Here is a 20,398-nt window from a genome sequence, read left to right on the forward strand (position 1 = left end):
TGGAGAGCAGGCGCTATTCAGACAAATGTTGCTTTTGCTTCGGGGGAAAGAAAAGAGAACACACCCAGCATGGGTGCGTGTGTCTTTGTTTCCAGAAGCCCCTAAAAAAAGAGAAGGAACAAACCTCACATCCTTGAATTCAAATGCCTCTGTTTCTCAGCGCCGCCCCCTTAAACCTGCCACAGACCCTTTTGCTTTCCTATAAGAGGGTATCTCTGTTGTATCTTGTCTATTACAAAGAAGAAAACAAAACATTTTAAAAAAATAAACAGTCCCTCATCTCTTCCCTGTTCTCTTTTTCCCTCTAGTTGTAGGCGTTGAGAGAGATAATATTCCCCTGGTCTTGTGGGTTGGTCAGCACACCTCCTTTTATAGATAAAGGAATTAGACATTCAGAGAGTCACGTGACTAGCTCCAGAGGAGGCCCAGCTAGAATGGGTGTGTGGAACTTGATTTCAGACCAGGATTTACACAGCAGGGCGCATTTCCTCCTGATCCTCAGCCCTGCTCGGAGACCAGTGGCTCTGTTGTCAGGAGCATCGACCGGTTGGAACCATGGCACTTGCTGAGGGGGATACCTGTGCTTCAAGCTTTGTACCTGCTGCTACTTCCTATAGTTGGAGAAAGCAGAGGTTGAGGAATTTTTAGTCCTTGAAGATTGTCAGGTCTGAATAGTGGAGATTTTTGTATTCATAGCACTCTAGCAATGTGAAATCTGACGACTTACCTCTCCTCCCTGTTGCTTTGCCAGGCTTGCCCTGGTGGCTCCGAGTTGAAAGGACAAGGCATGGGCACACGTGGCTTTAGTGTTTTCCTGTGTTCCATTTTCTCCCCCCCACCCCCACCCCGCCCCCAGGGAACTCTTCATATGCTGTACTGTGTACTGTGTCGATTTTCGTTCGGTCAGGGGAGAGAAGTCCACAAACTTTTTCTGTAAATGTGGACAGTAAATATTTTAGGCTTTTGGAGACTTACTCGTACAGTCTCTGTTACACCTAGTCAGTCAGCCTTGCTATTCTAACATGAAAGCAGCCCTAGGCTGTGTGTAAACAAGAGTGTGATTGCGTTCCAATAAAACTTTATTTATAGACACTAACATTTGGATTTCACATAATGTTCATGAATTAGGAAATACTCTTTTTTGGATAACTCTTTCTCATTTAAAAATGTGAAATCTACTTTTAGGTTTCATCGTAGGCTGTACAAAAACAGGCAGTGGGCCCCTGGCCTAGAAAATACTGTGCATCAGGGGATGAAAAGAGAAAAAGCAAGTAGACTTGGTTTCTAAATTGCGTTACTGGTTTTGTGGCAAGGGCTCTAGTTACCAGCTGCGAGTTGGGAGGCAGAGAGTTCCAGTCCTCTGTCTCTCCAAACTGGCTTTTCCACTTCGCTTCTGCACAGTTCAGTGCCCTCATCTCTGTTTATCTTCTAGCTGTAACCTCTGGAATCTGTGTGTGCCGTCTGAAGAGGGTTACTTGAGCTTGTGGTTGTAGTTGAGGGTGGAGTGGCGTTTGTTTAATATTATTTAATCCGATCTTTCTGACACATGCCCAGTCCCTGTGTTGGCTTTGGGAATAGGCCAGTCATTGCTTCATCGAATCATTGTTTCTCTGAGTCATCCTCTTCTAAAGGTAAAATGGAAAGAATTTGTACATCTTAATGTTTTGCTGCTCTCTTGAAAACCTAAAAGAGTGATGCATTTATGACAATTTTCTTGTAGATGTAAGTAAAGAATCTCACATTCTTTTAGGAGCCTTCCTGCTTGGTAATCTTCTCTCAACATACTGTCAGTGCATAGGGACCTCTGGGGAGTGTGGCGCTACTAAGTATTTGAAGAAAAACAGGTTTGGGTTCCTGTTTTCTTTAGTCCAGTAGTCTGACATTTGTCATACCAACGGAGGAGTGATTTTTCATTCCTTAAACTACTTGCCCTTTTGTGCGGTACATAAGTCCTATCTTCAGAGGTCAGCGGTGGTGGAAATCATGATGCGTGAGGGAGTTAGGCACTGTCGAGACGGATGCCGGCTTACGTGCTCAGGAAAAACACCCTTGGGTATTAACTGCGGCAGGTTCTTCCATAGGTGATGGGGGTCCTAACGGACATTTCTTCCCTAGGTTGAAAATTGTTCACAATTTAGGAGTCCAGGTTCTTTACACACAGAATGTGGTCTATTCCCATTAGTCATTTTATCAGCATTTTATGGTTGTGGTTTGTTATTCAGTATTGCCAAAGCTTTAATATGAAGTTACACTATAATATTCAACATTATCCCCTCTTACATACTTCACTGGTTTCAAGATTCTCAGATTGCCCCTGTTGTCTTCTTTTCGCCCCCTCAATGAGTTACTGTGTATCAAGTACTGACAACAGAGCCTGCATTATTACTAATTAGTTTCATGACTTCAGATTCCAGTATTCTTTTCACTCATTTAAGTAACTAGTGGCATGTGGTGGTTCCTAAAACAATCAAGACTCATTTTCTGCTTCTTGAACATTATTACAAAAGCTTCAGGAACCACATCACACCTTAATTTAGGATGGGCTACTTGGAGCTTGTTTTACCTCTGAGACATTAAGAATTTTAATGAACCTTGAAGATTATCTGAAGTTCAACACCTTTACTTTAAAGTAGGAGAAATGAACGCAGCATGGTTAAGTGACTTGCCTCATTTCAGTAGTTAACAACGCTGTAAAAGCTAGACTAGAATCTCACTTCTATGTTAACAATGCTTCCACTGTACTTACTATGGTTTTAAGAACAGCCATCCTGAAGTTACACTTCCGGGGAGTCCAGTTCCCTTGGATGGGTTTCAGCACTTAAAGTGCCCCTGATTGATGCTTGTACACACCAGGATTCTAAAACCACTGCATTGCCCTCTTGTGTTTTCATTGATAGTTGGAGAAATTCCATAGACCATTTTGACCAAAGCTGATACACTTTAAAGGAAGTCTTGTGTTCTCATTATAATCTATTTACCTTCAGCAAAATACCACCAGGATGGTGTTTGTCTAAGTTTGTTTTTGGTGCAGAAATTACTGATTTTCCAGACCTGCCTTTGGTTTTCTAAAGAATGATATGACTAGGTTTAGAGATGCCATTGAGTCCTTTAGTCCTGAATAGAAGCCTTTGTGGATGCTTCACCTTGAGACTCTGCTCCCTGGCGGCCAGGAACGGATTCTGACTCCCACTCCCCTTCCCCACGCTGCAGACCGGCATGCTCCCCGTCCTGTGCGAGCCTTCCCTTCAGCATGTGGCCAAGGTCATTAGAGGGAACATGCCTCCCTGGGTTATCAGTTCACCGAGGTACCTGCAATAATTCCTTTTCCAGATGCTCCTTGCATAAGTGTATGAGCCTTATGGAAATTCAGCAGGCCAGTTTGTCTTGTCAGGATGCCCATGGTCCTAGCAGCCAAATACTCAGGAGCAAATGTGTTCAAGCACAACTCTAATATCCCATATGTTGAATGAGTATTAGGTTACTGGGAAAATCTACTCTTCAATCAAGAAAGCATTTTAAATCAGAATCCTGCTCCCCTTTTTAATAGCTACACAGCCAAACGTCAAAGTAACTGAATTTCTATTCTTAATTATTTTTACAACAACATTAATATTTGTCTCTTCAAGTGCAGGGTTGGACAATTTCCAGTTATTATCTTCTCAATTCTCTCTATACTTTTATTATTTTCAATGGAACACCAGGTTTCCTTTCTCTTGTCTCAAGGGGGCGAGCTTGCATTTCCATCCCTAGTCCAAGAGTCTGGTTAAAAGCTTTTGTTTTGTGTGGCTCTCCACAGCCTTCCTGCTCAGCTGCCAGGGGAAAATATGGCAGCTCTCAGGCCATTTGGTAGGTAACTTGACAAGCCACACACTGCTGTTCAAAATGTCCTTTTGCAATGTCCCTGCCCTCATATTTACGTGCATAGTTCTGTGGTGTTTGTGTCACTTAGGAAAAGGCCAATTGGCCTCCGTGTGAGTTGCCAATGAGACTCCCCCTAATTATCCGTTTGGGGTCCAAAGCTAGAGCTGCTGCAACCACAGGGAAACTGACTCCTCAGCTTTTTCATACAGTTTTTGGAGATACTTTCTCTTTATGTCTCCTCTGAAATGGAGTTTCCAGGAAATTTCTGCACATAGTCTTCTAGAGCAGATAGTTGCAAAATAGGAGTGTCTCAAAGAAAAACCCCAGACCAGAAAGCCACAAGTGGAAAAACTATAACCTTACTGCAAAAATATCTGTAGGTAATATATGTAAGGGTGTAATTTCATCTTCTGGCTATATATTTTTAAGTGACCTTGAGCTATTTAAGTATTCTTGTTGGCCTCTGTTTTCTCCTTTGATAGTGGCGAGGTAATCTCTGAAGTTCCTTGCAGATCATAAGTTTTGATCAGTGTATGATGTAAAATGATTGTAAAAATTTATAAATGTTGGGGTATATATTTTATATATTGGAACAAAAGGGCAATCACAAGGGACTTTTTAAAATCCTACTTTTTTTAACAGCCAAATTCTTAACTAATCACTTTGTAATGAACATTTTCCAAGGTTTCCCCCCGGCCCCCGGAGTCTTAAATTATATTAATACTCTACTTTTTTCTTTTAAGAACCTCCTCAGTTGTAGGTCATAGGTTCCTCTTGGAGGGGTACATGTGCCTTTTGTCCTCTTTTTGGGACCAAAGAACCAAAGCTGATTTTTACCACTCTTTCCACCTATTTTCTTTACACTACTCCTTTTACTTTTGTTCATTTTTTAAAAAATTCAACTTACTTAAGCAAAACAAAAACAGTTCGCCCATTTTTTCTTCCCCTCACCCCTGTCTGTGACAACCACCAATCAGGGGAAACTATGGCAGGGAAATTCTATGTATCTGTGACTTTAATGTATATGTGCACACACAGAGACACACGTACACAGTATTTGTCTTTGTCTTTGGACTTATTCCACGTAGCATAATGCCCTTGAGATCCATCTGTGTTGTTTTAAATGGTAAGATTTCATTCTTTTTTTGTGGTTGAGCAATATTCCTGAGTGTGCATCTGTCTACGGTATACAGGGTGGGGCCAGAAGTAGACTTACAGTTGTGAATATACAGAACACAGGATTCATTCTTGTATTATTAAATTAGTTATTAATTACTGTCTTATTTTCCATACGAACAACTGTAAACCTGCTTTTGCCTCATCCTATATATAAATATTTCTACACATCACAGTTTCTTTATCCATACATCCATTAAATGGACACTTAGGTTGTTTCCATATCTTGACTGTTGTAAATAATGCTGCAATGCTGCTAAAAGGGTGCATATACCTTTTAGCGTCACTATTTTTGTTTTCTTTGAATAAATACCCAGAAGTGGAATTACTGGGTGATATAGTCGTTCTACTTTTAATTTTTTGAGGAAGCTCCATACTGTTTCCCACAGTGGCTGCACCAATTTACATTCCCACCAACAGTGCACAGAGGTTTCCTTTTCTGCACGTCGTTGCCGGTAGCCATTCTAACAGGTGCGAGGGGGTATCTCATTGTGGTTTTGATTTGCATTTCCCTGATGAATACTGATATAGAGCATCTTTTCATGTACCTATTGGCCATCTGTATGTCTTCTTTGGAAAAATCTTTATTTACATCTTCTGAGGGTTTTTTTTTTTTATCAGATTGTTTGGGGTTTTTTGTTGTTGTTACTGAGTTTTATGAGTTCTTCATATATGTTGGATATTAGCCCCTTATCAGGTGTGTGCTTTACAGTTATTCCTCCCATTCATATTCCTGATGGTTTTCCTCGCTGTGCAGAAGAAGCTTTTTAGTTTGATGTAGCCCCACTTGTTTATTTTTGCATTTGGTGTCAGATTTAAAAAATTGTCAAGACCTATGTCAAGGAGCTTATTGCCTCTTTTCTTCTAGGAGTTTTATGGTTTCAGGTCTTATATTCAAGTCTTATACCCATTTTAAGTTAATTTTTGTATATGGTGTAAAATAGTGGTGCAATTTAATTCTTTTTCATGTGGCTGTTTACTTTTACCAACCCATTTGTTGAAGAGACTGCCCTTTCCCCGTTGCATGTTCTAGGCTCCTTTGTCATAAATTAACTGATCATGTATGCAAGGGATTATTTTTGATCTCTGTATTCTGTTCCATTCATGTCTCTTTATTATCATGCCAGTACTACGCTGTTTTAATTACTATATCTTTGGAATATAGTTTGAAATCGGGATGCTTAATACCTCCAGCTCTGTTCTTTTTCAAGATTGCTTTGGGTATTTGGGGTCTTTTATTGTTCCATGCAAATTTTACGGTTTTTCTGGTTCTATTTCTGTGAAATATGCTATTGGAACTTTGATGGAGATTGCACTGAATCCATATGTTGCTTTGGGCAGTAAGGACATTTTAAACAACATTAATTTTTTTTTTTCCAATTCGTGACCAAAGAATAGCTTTCAATTTCTTTCATTAATATCTTATACTTTTCAGTATGGAAAGCTTTCACCTCCTTGATTAAATTTATTCCTCCATATTTTATTCTTTTTTTATGTAATTGTAAATAGGATTATTTTATTAATTTCTCTTTCTAATGGTTTATTATTAGTGTATGTAAAAGCAAGAGATATTTGATCATCGATTTTATATTTTGCATCTGTATTGAATTTGTTTATTCTAACAGCTTCTTGATGGTGTCTTTCATGTTTTCTATGTATAACAGCATATCACCTGGAAACAGTGACCATTTAACCTGTTCCTTTCTAATTTAGATCCCCTCTCCCCCCCGCCCCATTGCTCTGGCTAGGACCTTCAACACCATGTTAAATAAAAGTGGCAAGAATAGACATCCTTGCCTTGTTCCTGATCTTCGAGGAAAATCTTTTAACTTTTCATGATTGAATATGATGTTAGCCGTGGGCTCATCATATATGGCCTTTATTATATTGAAGTACATTTCCTCTTTACCCACTTTCTGAATTCTTACCATAAACGGTTGAACTTTAGATCATTCTTATCTCATTATATTGACAGCTAGAGATAGAAATCAAACATAATAAAAACATGGAGTCCAATAAACCGAGGTTTTAATCTCAGTTCTGCCAATTGATCTGCCATTTGGAACTGTTTGTTTAGAGGTTCAGTTTCCTCATCTGTAAATTCAGGATAATAGGGTCTACTTCAAAGGTTGCTTGTGCTAGCCTTGGTATACTGTCTAGCACATAATAGACGTTTTATAAGCAGTAGGTGTATAGGTGTAATTCTGATCTCATTTTAAATTAACTCAATTATCAGACCCACTCTTAAGGGTCTGTGGATAAATAATTTTAGATAGGTGCTGGTTAGAACAGTTTTTGGAAGAGATTAACCAGTTATAGCAGATCATACTGGTACTCAGGTAAGTTACCCTGTCCCTTTATGTTTCTTCTGAGGATGCCCCAGCTACAGGTCTCTTGAGATTGGACCGTGGCCTAGACCTGTCTGGAAGAGGGTGCATGGCAAGAAGCACCAGACCTCTGTATAACATGTAACCTCCACTTTGTGGGCATCAGGGCTTTCGTTCCAAGAGGCTCAGGAGTTTCTCTCTTGGTCGACCTTTTGAGGCCAAGGGATCATGGGGAGCTACAGACTGAATAGTCAGTGGGGTCTGGGGGAGGTGCAGAGAACACATATATCCATTCATGAGTTCTTTACTTTAAATGCTTATAACAAAGATTCCTAAATAAATGATGCTGTTAGAGTGGATTCCCTTCCTATGTACTGTTCTGCATTTCCAAAAGTAAGTCGAGCCTTTACTTTTCAGATGTATACTGGTTTGTGTGTCGGACATTGTAATAGAAGCTGGGAATGCCATGAAAGGCAAAATGACTAAGATATGTCTCTAAAGAAGACCTCTCTGTCAAGACAGACAAAGGAATGAACCGGGAGTTGACACCAGGGTTATGTAGAGCGATTACCTATTGTCCAGGCCTGTCTACACCCGTGTTCTTTTTACTGTTTACATTTGGTAGCATTGCACCATCAGGCCTTGGTGGATTACTAAATGTTTCACTCAAGGGATTTTTCCCTGCTGATAGCATTGCTGGCCTTAAAATAGGAAGCTGATCTTTTTATTCCAGTTCCAGAAAGTGATGCATGTGTCATGATTGTGTTGCCATGGAGCAGCTCCTGTCCCCAGTCACCATCATACACACGACACAATAGCCTGTGTTCCTTCCTACAAATCATTAGGTCTCCCCAGTGGGATGATCTGATGGAGGGAAATAGAGCTCTGGCCCTCCTCCCTCATAGCGCTGAAACCTGGGGCCGCGTCTGCTTCACATCAGGCCCAGTGGATTGTTTTTCTCCTTGTCTGAGACTGTTCTTTCCTCCAGGACTCAGGAAAAAGACTTACATCCTGGCTTTCTTGACATGGAACTTTAATGCAATTGCCATCGCAGCTAAACCTATTAGAAGGAGCACCTAAAGCTGTGAGAAAAAAAAAATACTGTTTAAAGATTGGCATATAATATAACGTGGACAGTGCTCCCAGGCCTGCTTCTTAAGTCAAAAGACTGTGTCCTCTAGACTTAGAGAAAGCATTGGCCGCGGGCACGCCCTGCTCCAGCTTTTGTAATCCCCCTGGCTTCTGTGAAGCCAGTGGAGGTGAAGAGGACGTGCTGGTCCGTGGGGAACTCAGATGAGTGACATCTGCTGCTTGGTGTCATAGGTACACTGTTACACGCTCCTGCTCACCGTCTCTGGAAGACGGGGGTGGGGCAAACTCATCAGTGCCCAATGATGCTGAGTTTTCTCTCTCTTTCATTCCTCGCAGGGACAGTGTCTGTGCTGTCATTTGTCCTCCTTGGCATGGTCCTCTGGGAAGGATCGGGGTTAAATAGAAAACAAAGGAATGCAGGCCCTTTTTGCCCTTTTAAGAATATGATCTCTGAATCAGCCTTATGTTTTTTAAAGCTTAGACTTTGCGGGTTATCCAATACCAGCCATTTATTAGTGTGTAAACATGAAGTTTCCCTGAACTTGACTGATGTGAAAAGTTGCCTTGATTCTTCCTCCTTAAAAGCTCTAGGTGGTGGCAGCTTGGAGCAGGGAGGAGGGAGGTCCCAAAAAGAGAAGGAAGTTGGAGATCTTCAACGTGGTGGGGCTGGGACAGGGGGAGGGGTGACTAAAAATAAGTCTTTGTGCAGCATCTGCAAGTGACCAAGCTATGGAAGCATGAAATGCAACAGCTGCGATGGGCCCAAGTCGTCCAATCCTTCCAGCAGTTGTTCATACAACTTCTTGCAATTTATCGCCCAGCACAGAGTGAGGAAGATGGGAACATTCGTAAAATGAGATTTTAGCAAAAGAAGAAAGGGCTAGGTGACTCTTCTTCCTCTGAAAAGGATTTTATTACATAACTATTTTAGTGCAATGCAGGGAGATAGTTATACACATCTATATATGTTAAAAAGTGGAAATATTTTTGTCAAATATTTTTCAAAGCAAAGCTCTTGCTTTTAAATACACATAACTACACAGGAAACTTCAACAGCTGCTGCTGACTGGAGGTGCTGCTGGGCCATCGTTAATATAAAAGACAGGACTTTCAATATTGGCATTTATTTTCATGAAACGAATGGACCTATAGGAAGTTCTTTTTTATAAACAAATAGTAATTAAAACATTTGACAAATGCATGCCATTGGTTTGTATAATTTAACAAGGCAGCCTTGTAGAAGAAATGTATTATCCCCTCTTGCCCAAGGCAAATACGCTCCCATGACCACGAGGAGTAGCTGTGCTGAGAGGGACCTCAGCTTCGATAGGGGGATAAAAAGTGTACGAAGTCTTCTGCCGTCTTTTTAGCTTCCATTCCTGTGGCCTGTTGAGTCTCCGTGTCACCTGCCCCAGGAGGAGGACCACTTACAATCCGATGAGAGCATTCCCTCTCCATGGAACCTTGGAGCAAGTGAATCTTTTGGGAACGGCAGTTTTCAGGCAATTGAAGGTAAAACCTTCCGTGCTGAAACTTCGCCTTGGAAATCTGTGCTGTAGGATATTTCTAAAACATTTATGCTCTTGGATGGCTTATTAATACACTGAATGAAATGTTTCTTTCTCTTGGTGTATCGGAAGTGCCGTAATGGCTATTACTGACTGTTACTTAATGAAGATGTGCGTCGGTGGGCACTAACCCTGCCAGTAGCAGAAGAACTTGCACTAAAGAATCACTCATGCCGGTTCACCTGTGGGTCATTTGCCCTGTCTCTCAAAAATGGAGTGGGACTTATCAGCCCTGTGGTCTCTTGGAAAGTGCCTTTCAGCCAAATCCATTTGCACAGAGGTGGTGGGAAAAGTCTTTTCCTAAAGAATTGTATTCATTCCCCCCTCAGAAAACCATCTTTGCTTTCATTCCTGCTGTAGTTACTCTTAATTCATCAGCTTCATTCAAAATATTATGAAATTGTTGTTTGGGCCTCACTTCATATGTAACTAAAGGCATTGACTTTCAAACCTACAGTCTTTTTAAGTGAGAAAGCTTTCATCCCAGATTCAGTGGCCTGCCTTTCCCCTCTCCCAAAGTTTTTTTCTGTCAAATTTAACTTATCTCTTTAAACTCTGATTGAAAGGGTTCATGCCCTCATCTTCTCTTGTCTGCATTCGTTGGTGTCCTTACCAGTAATCTTTTTCTACCTAATAACCCAGCAGTTCTCAAACTTTTTGGTCTCCAGATCCCTTTATACTTTTAAAAGTTTTCAGGAATTCCAGAAAACTTTTGTTTCTGTGGGTGGTACCTACAAATACGTACCACGATTAGAAATGAAAACAGACATTGAAAAAACATTAACTCATCTATAAAAACAGTAATACACCCATTACTTGTTAATATAATGAGCGTTTTTTTATGAACAATTACTTTTTCATAACAAAATTAGAAGAGTGGCATTGTTTTAGTATAATTTCCGTCTTAATAGAAAACAGATTCTAATAAGCTTTACGGAGTCAACCTAGTTTTCTTTGGCTGAAGTGTATAAAGAGAATACAGCCTAACACCGATATATGCTTGGAAAAGGGAAGAATATTTTAATGGTTTTCTCAGATAATTGTGATGTTTTGATACTAGATCAGAATCCACAAATGGTAGGCTCTTAAAACTTATTTGCAATGTGGAATCTGAAATCGTATCACTGAACTTTTTATGCTCTCGTACACTGAAGTCCATGGGTCACCGTCTTATACTTTGAATGGATCTTTTCGTCCGTGCATGATTTTCTAATATCATGCATTAGTCATTTAGAAAATATTGATGTATTGAGTAATCCTGCTCTTCCAAATGTTGAATTTTTTAAATTTTACAATATCAGAAAATCTCATTCATTAATAGCACCACTGTCCTTAACAGAAATGCCTGTATTGTTTTGGTATATTGGCAAGTTCACTGTGGCAAATAAAAGTTATCCAAAATTCTCATTTTCACGTGAAAGTCTCAGTTTTATCATCAGTGATAAATACTGTCAGTTACTATCTTAAAAGACAGGTTCACTTTACTCATTTTCAGGAAAATACCCAAGTTCTGAATAAGCATTATTTGCTTGTCACTCCTCCTTGCAAGAAAAAATGTTTTAGCCACAAAAAAGTGGCGAGCTCAGCTTACAGCTAAAACACTTGCTCAAGTGATTTTCATCAAGGCAACCGTCATACCTTGTGTGAAAGAAGTAGTTTATCAGCACTTCCCATTTGTCACACAGAATATTAAAAAGATGTCGACCCAAAGGTTGAAATGTAATGAAGTTAATCTTTACAGCTTCATCCAGGACATTCTGTGTGAAAATGTTTTTGTTTTTGTTTCCAACTGGGAGCGTATGGCAGTGAAGAATATGACTACTAGTTCCCTTTGATAATATTTGATTCATGCTAAGCCCCGTCAGTACAAAAGTCAAAACAGCACGAAGGGCAAATGACCGCTTAACATTACTGTCAAAACTGCTGCGACCTCACAGACGCCTTGAAAGGGGTCTCTGGGACCCCAAGGTTCTGCAGACTATACCTTGAGAACCGCTGCTTTATCTCATGTCACAGATCGTTGCTGAAAGCAAATGAAACAGCTCTTCAGTTTTTACACTTGGTGCTGTGGCCACGCACGTAGGCTTTAAAGGCTGGCTCCTGAGGCCACGTGTTTGGCCCCGCCAGCTACGCTCTTCCAATGTACAGTCCCGCCGCCAGCCACACCAGGCTCCTAGTTTCCATTTCCAGTCATCGCTGTATTAGCTTGTCAGTCTCCTCGGCCTGAAATGCACCCCTGGGGTCTAGTGGGGCACCAAGACTCTTGGCAGGGGTGCTCTCTGCCCTGTGTCATGCCCTTCACCTGCTCAGGCCTCTTGTGTGCTCTTCCCCTTCCCCACACTGGAGCAGAGTGTGGCGCCGTGACGTGAACCCTGCGTCCTGTGCACGGGGAGCTTGCTGCCTTTGCCTTGCTTTCATGTGTGTGGTGGGGGGGAACCTGCCACATTATCTCACACGTGACAGGCATTTACAGTGTTGGGTGCATGGCAAGTATTTTGAAAGCAAAAGGAACCCAGGAAGAACGTCCACAAGACTGATTTCTAGTTGCTGACAGTTTTCTGATACTTCAGTGGGCTTTGCATAAGAATATATTTACTTAACCCATTTATTAATTAATCTCCTTCAGGGCACTGATAACCTTATTTCCCTTTCTTTTTAGACTCTATTTCTTATTTTCATGGCAAATATATTTGAAGCTTTTAAGTTTTGTTAATTCAGGTGAAAAAAAGCTGATTTAGTCAGCATGGCAGCAGTTGCAACTGAAAGTCAGGTGGAGAAGGAGACGCTCTTCACTGGTAACCCGGAAATCTGCGCACTTAGGATTGAACCAGGAAGAACGGTTCATCGCTTTGTGCAGTTTGGATAGTTGTCTTTGTAGTGAAACAGAACAAACTAAGATTTGCTTCAGGTTTATCAGGTTCAGGCAGCTGAGAATTGGAGGCATAGAACCAGTAGAATTCAGACCCAGAAAACTCTACTTATATGAAACAAAGATTATAACAGTAAGCAATATAAAATAACACTGCACTCTTTTGAAGACCACTAATGCTTCTTCATATAGCATCCTCATGGGGGAGGGGGAGGAGCGAGATCAGTACTAGTCTAGCAGAGGGCAAGTTGGAAGGACAGCTGTGTCCTGCTCAATGCTGGAAGCTCAGGGGGTGGCCCTGATAAAACTTTATGATGTTATCTGTTACTTAAACTATCTTCTTGGGTTACCTGATTGTTAGATGTACTGTCCTTAACATAACTCACCATGAGCTAATGCTGTGCAATCATCTGACACCCCCCACCACGTGAATAAATTATCAGAATGCTTCCATGAGGCCCTGGTGAGGTAGCTCCTGATGCACCAAGGTTGCAGGTTCAGTCCCTGGTCTGGGCACACAGAAGAATCAACCAATGAATGCATCAATAAGTAGAAGAACAAATCGATGTTTCTCAAAAAAAAAAAAAAAAAAAAAAAAAAATTGAAAAAGAATGTTTCCGAAAACTTGGTCTCTAATAATGTAGCATTTTGTGCAGAATACATATATTTTTAAAGTTTCACTGGGGAGGGTTTTCTTTTTTCATGGTTTGAAGACATTTACATTAATTCCAGGAAGAGACATGTGCATATAGAAAGGCACTAGGAGGATATCAGTCCTTTCTAAAAAAATAAAAAAATTATGAAGAAATAAAATATAACTCTAAAAATCTGTATGTATTTAGCCAGACAGATCTTCAGAGTAGATGATCTTACAGAACCCACCCAAACTGTAATTTATATTTAAGAAAAAAGCATTCACTTTTTTCTTAAATATAAGGGTAAATATAATATGAGGGTAGTCAGAGATGTGCTACCACTTGCCAATTAATTTCTAATATTCTTATTTATTGATAAGCTCCGGCTACTCGCGTCATGTGTTTGTAGTGAGCAGAGGAGGTAGATGCCCTTTTCCTCTGGTCCTTATCTCTGTATAAAAAAATCCATGGGTTGTTTAAATGTATGAGTAAAGGAGCTTCTGAATCTAAATTGCCGCTGCTAGCTAGATCCAGCCCTGAGATGTATTGCCTTACCTGAAAGATTCTTTTCAGACAGAGATGGCTATCTGTACCTTCACACAGGAACCATTTGTTGAATGCTGAGGCCAAGAACCTGTAGGAAATCCAGAGAAATAGGAGATGCCTTGCTCCAAAGAGCTTGGTACAACAGACACCCAGACAGCTGTGGCAACCCATGGGTGCTCTAAGCGTCACAGGAGCACTCAGGGCAGGAGCAAGGATTTGGAGGCAGCCAGGTGGAGAGTCCAGTCTGAGCACAATAACCCGACTTGTGTAGACTGTGGCAGAGCAGAGGTGAGAGAAAAGACCACAACGAAGCTGCCCTGGGGCCGGGTTTCTCTCCCAGAGTTGCGTGAGAGAGCCAGATAGACGTCCTTTATCCCAGGGGGGTCACACTGGGATTTCAGCCTTCTGGGTGCGGATCGTTCAGGACACCAGAAGTTCGGTCCACATTAGGCACTTGGGGATGGGCCAGGAAAAAAATCTATAAATATCTGTCTTATATTACTTCTTTCCCTTTGCCTCAGATGAAGAGGCTTTTTTCTTCTTTTTCCCAAGGCGGACTCTTCCGTCTGCTTTCCCAGTCCTATGTTGACCTTTCTAAAGTACTGCTCCATAAAACAGTTTGGCACTTGGAAGCTCAGTAGCTCCTTTAGTCTTTGCTCCCTGCTGTCTCCACTTACAGAGCAAATAAGACTTAACTTTTCCTTCTTCCTGCCTCATTGTCCCACGATAGAAAATATCGTCAGAGGGAATATGGTGGTTTGGTTTTGAAGCAAAGGCATTTTGTTCTTTCGGTTCTAACAAGTCAGAATTTCAGTGGCTTGGTTTTATCTCATGTACCCTTATAAACTGATTTAAATATCTATTTTAAGTAAGGCAGAAATGTAATGATGATAATAAAATAAAAAAGATAACAGCTACACTTATGGGACTTAATGTCATAGGCACAATACAAAATACTTGACATTTACTTTACATTTATTTATTTATATAAATTTACATTTATTCCTCCTAACAGCAGTTTTTCTTTTACTATTTGCCTCTATTATTTCTGTCCCCCTTTTACAGGTGAGAAAATAAGGAACAGAAAGGTTGCGTATCTTGCCCAAGGCAAGCTGGCTCCAGAGTCCCTCCTCCTAACCACTAGGCTAAGTAAATAGAGTCCTTGTGCAGTCATTCATCCCTCTCTGTGACGTCCCAGTAGGGGACATCTCCCTTGTGTGTATTTAAGTAAAGGGACATTTCTCCCTCTCCCTTCCCTCACCTTCCACATATTTTTGTGGTAACAGCTCTTCTAAAAACAAATTCTCACAATTTAACTTGAGGTAAACACTGCTCTGTTGTACTTCCTTAAAATTTTTTAGAACATCAGACTGAATAAAATGATTGAATTTTAATTTAGTAATTCTTGAGTAAAATGGTCAAATACAAGCTCCAAATAGTGGTCTCTAAATGAACAAAACCAGATTTGCTTTTTCGGAGGATGTGTGAATGCTAACATTGACCTGGCAGTAGAGTTAAAAAAAAAACAACAACAAACACCTTTTTTTTCTTTCTTGAAGGATTTTTCTCTGTTCCTTGGCCTTGTCTTTTGGACAGTTGCTAAAAAGAGTAAGTTGTACCTCTATATTTCTTGGAAGGCGTGACTGAGCAGAGGCGTGTGTTCGCCTGGAAGGTGAGGGAAATGGTCCGTGGGAAACTGAGTCATTTTTTTGGCCTGACCAACGGTGCTAGAGCCATTCTTTTTTGCCGTGAAGTCAAAAATAACAAAAAATAAGTCAAGTAATTTCCTAAAGTAATACATTTTCATTTTATGTGGGATTTCCCTTAGGATATGGTTATTTTGAACATGAGTTTTCATGTCTAGCCAGGGCCTTTTGCCTTTAAATTTAGAAACTCTTTTAAGCGACTTGCCTTTGGTGTATGTTAACACTGACAGAACTTTTCTCTCAGAGTTCAGTGACCGCATCTCTCTGGTCAGGGTGTGATTGTGGTTGTAAATGGGTTTATAATCAGCTAGTCACCTAAAGCACCTTGGGGTGTTTTGGGCACTTGGGGAGAGAAACTGAAGACGTGCCTGTTGCTGTCTCCTTCGAGGCAGACCGGTGTCAGGGGGCAGTGCAGTGTGAACATGCTACCACACTCAGAAGCTGTTAAAAAACCGAAATGTCAGGTCATAAAGTGTTGATCAAGAAGTTGAGTGTGTTTAAAATGACATACTTTCTATCTGTACTTTCCCAAATTAAGAATACTTGTCATTTTTATTGGCGGGGGTGGGGGGTCTTTCTATCCTTTGACATTGGTATAAAATCAAACCTAAGAATATTGATGATATGAGTAATGAATTCTACGTTTTCTTTCCTTAAATTTTAACTTAGGTTTTCTCCATGATAGTTTTATTTTACTTTTTTTTTTTAATTTGGGGGAATTCTCAAGTGGCAAAATAAGACGGGTAGTGGAAAGAAAGATTTACAAAACTGAGGTTGATGCGAACTTTTTTTATGACCTGTGTGACCTTGTGGGGCTGGCTCAAACTCTGAGTGTGCCTTTCCCTCATTTGCAGACTAGCATTTACCTTAGAGCTTTTTAGGAGGAGAAAATGAAATTGTACATGTGGAAGCACCTTACAAACAGGAAGAATTCTGCAAATGTCCTTATTCATAAATCTTGCCCCAGAAGACCTTTCCTAGACATTAAACTATCCTGCCACTGCTGCTTCTACTGAAATCATGATTCTGCTGTCTCCCTTTCTTCTCCCTCCTTCTGTTTCACCAAGCTGTTGGTAATTTTAGTAAAGTTTAACATTTGTGTGCTTGTTCCACAATATTTGTTTCCTGTAAGGAGCACAAGTTTGGAAAGAGACCTTCTTAAAGCTTTGTGTTTTTTTCCTTATCTTCTTCCATGTTAATTTCTTCTTGCTATTGTTAGCTCGGAGCTAGATTTTCTTAAGGTTTCCTCTGGCAAAGGCAAGTAAAAGGTTGAAGCAGTGGAGTTGCTTGCTGCTGATTTGACAAGAGTTGCTGGCTGATCACCCTGTAGGTCATCCTCTTCTCCCTTAACTCTTAACCTTGCTGGAACCTCCAAACCTGGGAGTCAACGAAATGCCGGGACCAGGAGTGCTTGATGAAGATTGTCAGCCATGGTCGACCTTTCCTTCTCATTGCCTGTGAAAAGTGGAGATGGCAGATGTAATTATTCAAGAAATACACTGCATGTTTCTATACCAGGTTTTGAGCAGATTCTCAATTTCTTCTTCTTTTTCTTCTGAATCTGCCTGCATCGTATGAGCTATATGGCAGGTGGTAAAGATTTCTTCCTCTCAGACTGACGGTATCAGATCAAGAAGGAATTTCAGGTATGACCCAGTGTCCATACCCTCTCATTTTTCAGTTTTGGAAACCCAGCTCTAGAGGGTCAAAGTAATTATCCCAGGTTACTAGGGGAGATAATAGCACACCCAGGAATGGAAAGAATCCTTGATTTTTACCCTACTACTTGGTGTTCCCTGCAGAGACCAAATTAATCACTGGTGAGTCACTTAACCAGCGCCCAGTCACAAGCTGCTCTTTTGTTTCCTGGCCTTGAGTGTTCTGTTGGGATCTCCCGCATACCCACTAGGTGGCGTCTTCGCTCAGGAACTTCTTTGCTCTGGGGCTTCAGGCAGGGTTGTGCCCCACCGGGAACAGAAGGGGCCAAATACAGTAGACCTGTGTAAGACTGTTAAATAATTTGGGTAAGGTGTTAGATCTTGTAATCAGAGAAGCTAAGAGAAAATTTAATTAATACATAAATGGTAGAGTTAAATTACGGTGCATAAATATTTGTATACTTCATTTTCTGGAATTTTAAGAACAGGTGTTGGGCCTGTGGTGTGAACAGACTGAAAACACTGGTTGCTTCTGTTGGAGAATTTAGGGGCCCTTGATGGGAATGCAGAGCGGACGGAGGACACACAGAGAAGGGAGATACACTGAGTCTCGTAAATGACTACTATTGTAAGGGGTTGTAGATAACATATATAATATATATAAATATACATATTTACATACCAACCACAAGGTCCCCAAATTAAGGGAAAGAAGAAACATTCTCAAAACGAAAATTTGTAAATTTCAGCTATCGTTTGGATTTAAAATGATTGGTTGCGGTGTTTCAAAATTCTAACAGAATAACTGTTCAGTGGTTCCAGATGTTTTTGATAAAAACTTGGAATTGTCACATCAGCAGCGAAAGCACAGGACTGCGGAGTCTGTCTGCTGTTGGGGAGTGGTGAGCAGATCCAGAGGAGAAAGAAAAACAGACTCTTTTTTCCCCACTCAGAGCATTTTGTTCTCCAAGAAGGAACAGAATACGTAAGGACAATTCTAAATCATTTAAATATGTTTATGTGTCCTGAAAAAGTAAGAAATCTGCATTTGCAGTCTGTCGCACAAAGCCAGCAGACAGTCAGAAATGAAATAGGTTAATCTATATGTCTCTAAACAGTAATCTGGGCCATTTCAGATAATTATATTATTTTGAAACAGATTCCTCTCTAATTATATAAACTTCTTGAGGACAGAGACCTTGTATTTTGTTTGCCCTCACTGCCAGGCACAAAATAGCTGTTAAAATCAATATAGATTATATACATTTAAGTCAATAGTTAGAGAAGGTGGGGCATAGAAAGGCTTTATTGTGATTAAAGCATCTGATCCCTAGAGGGCTGCCTGGGAACCTTGGAAGCAGGAAACATTCGAATCTAATTAAAACAGAAGGGAGCGGCGGGGAGGAATAAACCATAGGAGGACAGAGGGGAGGCAGCTTTGTGCTCCTGTGGGGAGGAGGGAGAGCTCTAAATTACAGCTTGGTGAAAGTTCCTGCAGAAAAGATAATAAATTACTACTCTTTCTATGCGCTAAAGTCAAAAGGATCTTTTGATTTGTGCCTCAGGCTACATAGTTTCAAAGTATTTGTAAATTGCTGACCAGATTTCCACCCTTTGGGTAAGCCTGAGCAAAAATTTTATTTACAACTCCATAATCTTTCTCTAGTCCTCTGGCTTCTCCTGGTTTCCACTGTCACTGTAATGAAAAGCACCCCCCCGTTTTTGCTGAACATGTTGGTAACATCACCAGCCGAGGCTCCCTGGAGCACGTGGGGAAGGGGTGTCCCATCCCTGAAACAGGGAGGGGTGAGGGATCAAAGGCTCTGAGTGGGTTGTAGCCCTAGCCGTGGGAATCATAGGCAGATGAGGAAAATGCTCGCATAGTAGCAGGACAGGCTGCGTTTCTCCCCTTTGAGCTAGAGAGCAACTTGAATACATGGCCTGAGGAGGTGGTGACTCATCAGACCCTCGGTTCCCTTTGTATATGTAGGTCCTGAAGAACCTTCTCTCCGACTCTGCTTGCAGTGTCGACAGACAGACGTTCAGGGATTCTGTCTCTTTTCTTCCTTTCTGTCGTGGTGTTTGGACCCCCTCATTCACATTCCCCAGGTCTGGCTAGGGCTCCTGGCTGCCTGAGGAAAATCAGCAGTCTAATGCTCCTAGGAGAAAACCTTTTTATTTATTTTTTTGTTCTTTGCTCTCTCCCCGCTTTGCTTCCCTGAGTACCTCATTTGTCTCCCAAATAATTTTCAGTCCAAATGAGAGAATGTCTGAAGTGAGAGAATGAATTCTGGAATCAGCCTGGCTCTGGAGAATGTTCCAGAGGGTAGGGGCTCAAAATAGTAAAAAACAGGCAAATGAAGTAACAGCCATGTACAGAGCTCAGTTCATGTGAATGGAAGCTTTGAAGCAAGAGAAGTCCCAGCCAGGTGACTTTCTTAGTCACAAAAAGTGTTGATACGCACCCATTCATTTTACTCCTTTCCTCTTTAATTTTCTTTAAAGCCCCTTCCATGCATCACTTATCCTCCCCCCTCCCCCCAAAAAAGCGGAACTGATGATTTTTAAACCTTGTCAGACACCTTTGTAGCCACTTCCGGATCCTAGAGACACAATCCTGAAATATTTGGCTGACATTTTTCCCATGTGAAATCATTGGTTTGCGTTTGGCAAGGAGGTACAGTGCATGCCGCGAGTAGTTTCGACTTTCTGGACTGAGCGGAATAGATAAGTGTGTTGGCCATGCCCACGGTGTTCAGGGTGACACCCCCCTCCCTTTCTGACCACACTGCCCTGACATCAAAGCACTCCTTGCATCTGGGGACTCCGGACAGAGCCTTTTTCTTAGGGGACAGTTGGAGGAGGAGGCGGAGGAGGAGGAGGAAGCCGGTTGGAAAAGGAAGCCTTGTTTTTCTCTTCTTCCTTCGGGGGTGAATCATGTTCCCACCACTGCAATTAGG

The 20,398-nt window shown here is 41.1% G+C and overlaps 1 protein-coding gene across 9 annotated transcripts in view; it reads left to right on the forward strand.

The window, feature by feature from the left end:
- The window catches only part of AKAP13 (A-kinase anchoring protein 13), a 219,017-nt gene that overhangs the window by 117,210 nt on the left and 81,409 nt on the right, over positions 1–20,398 (forward strand). The gene's annotated exons all lie outside the window — the stretch shown is intronic.

The sequence above is a fragment of the Pteronotus mesoamericanus genome, unplaced genomic scaffold, assembly GCF_021234165.1.
Source record: "Pteronotus mesoamericanus isolate MK-2021 breed Mesoamerican mustached bat unplaced genomic scaffold, CSHL_Meso_final contig_1205, whole genome shotgun sequence".
In the NCBI taxonomy this organism is placed as follows: Eukaryota; Metazoa; Chordata; class Mammalia; order Chiroptera; family Mormoopidae; genus Pteronotus; species Pteronotus mesoamericanus.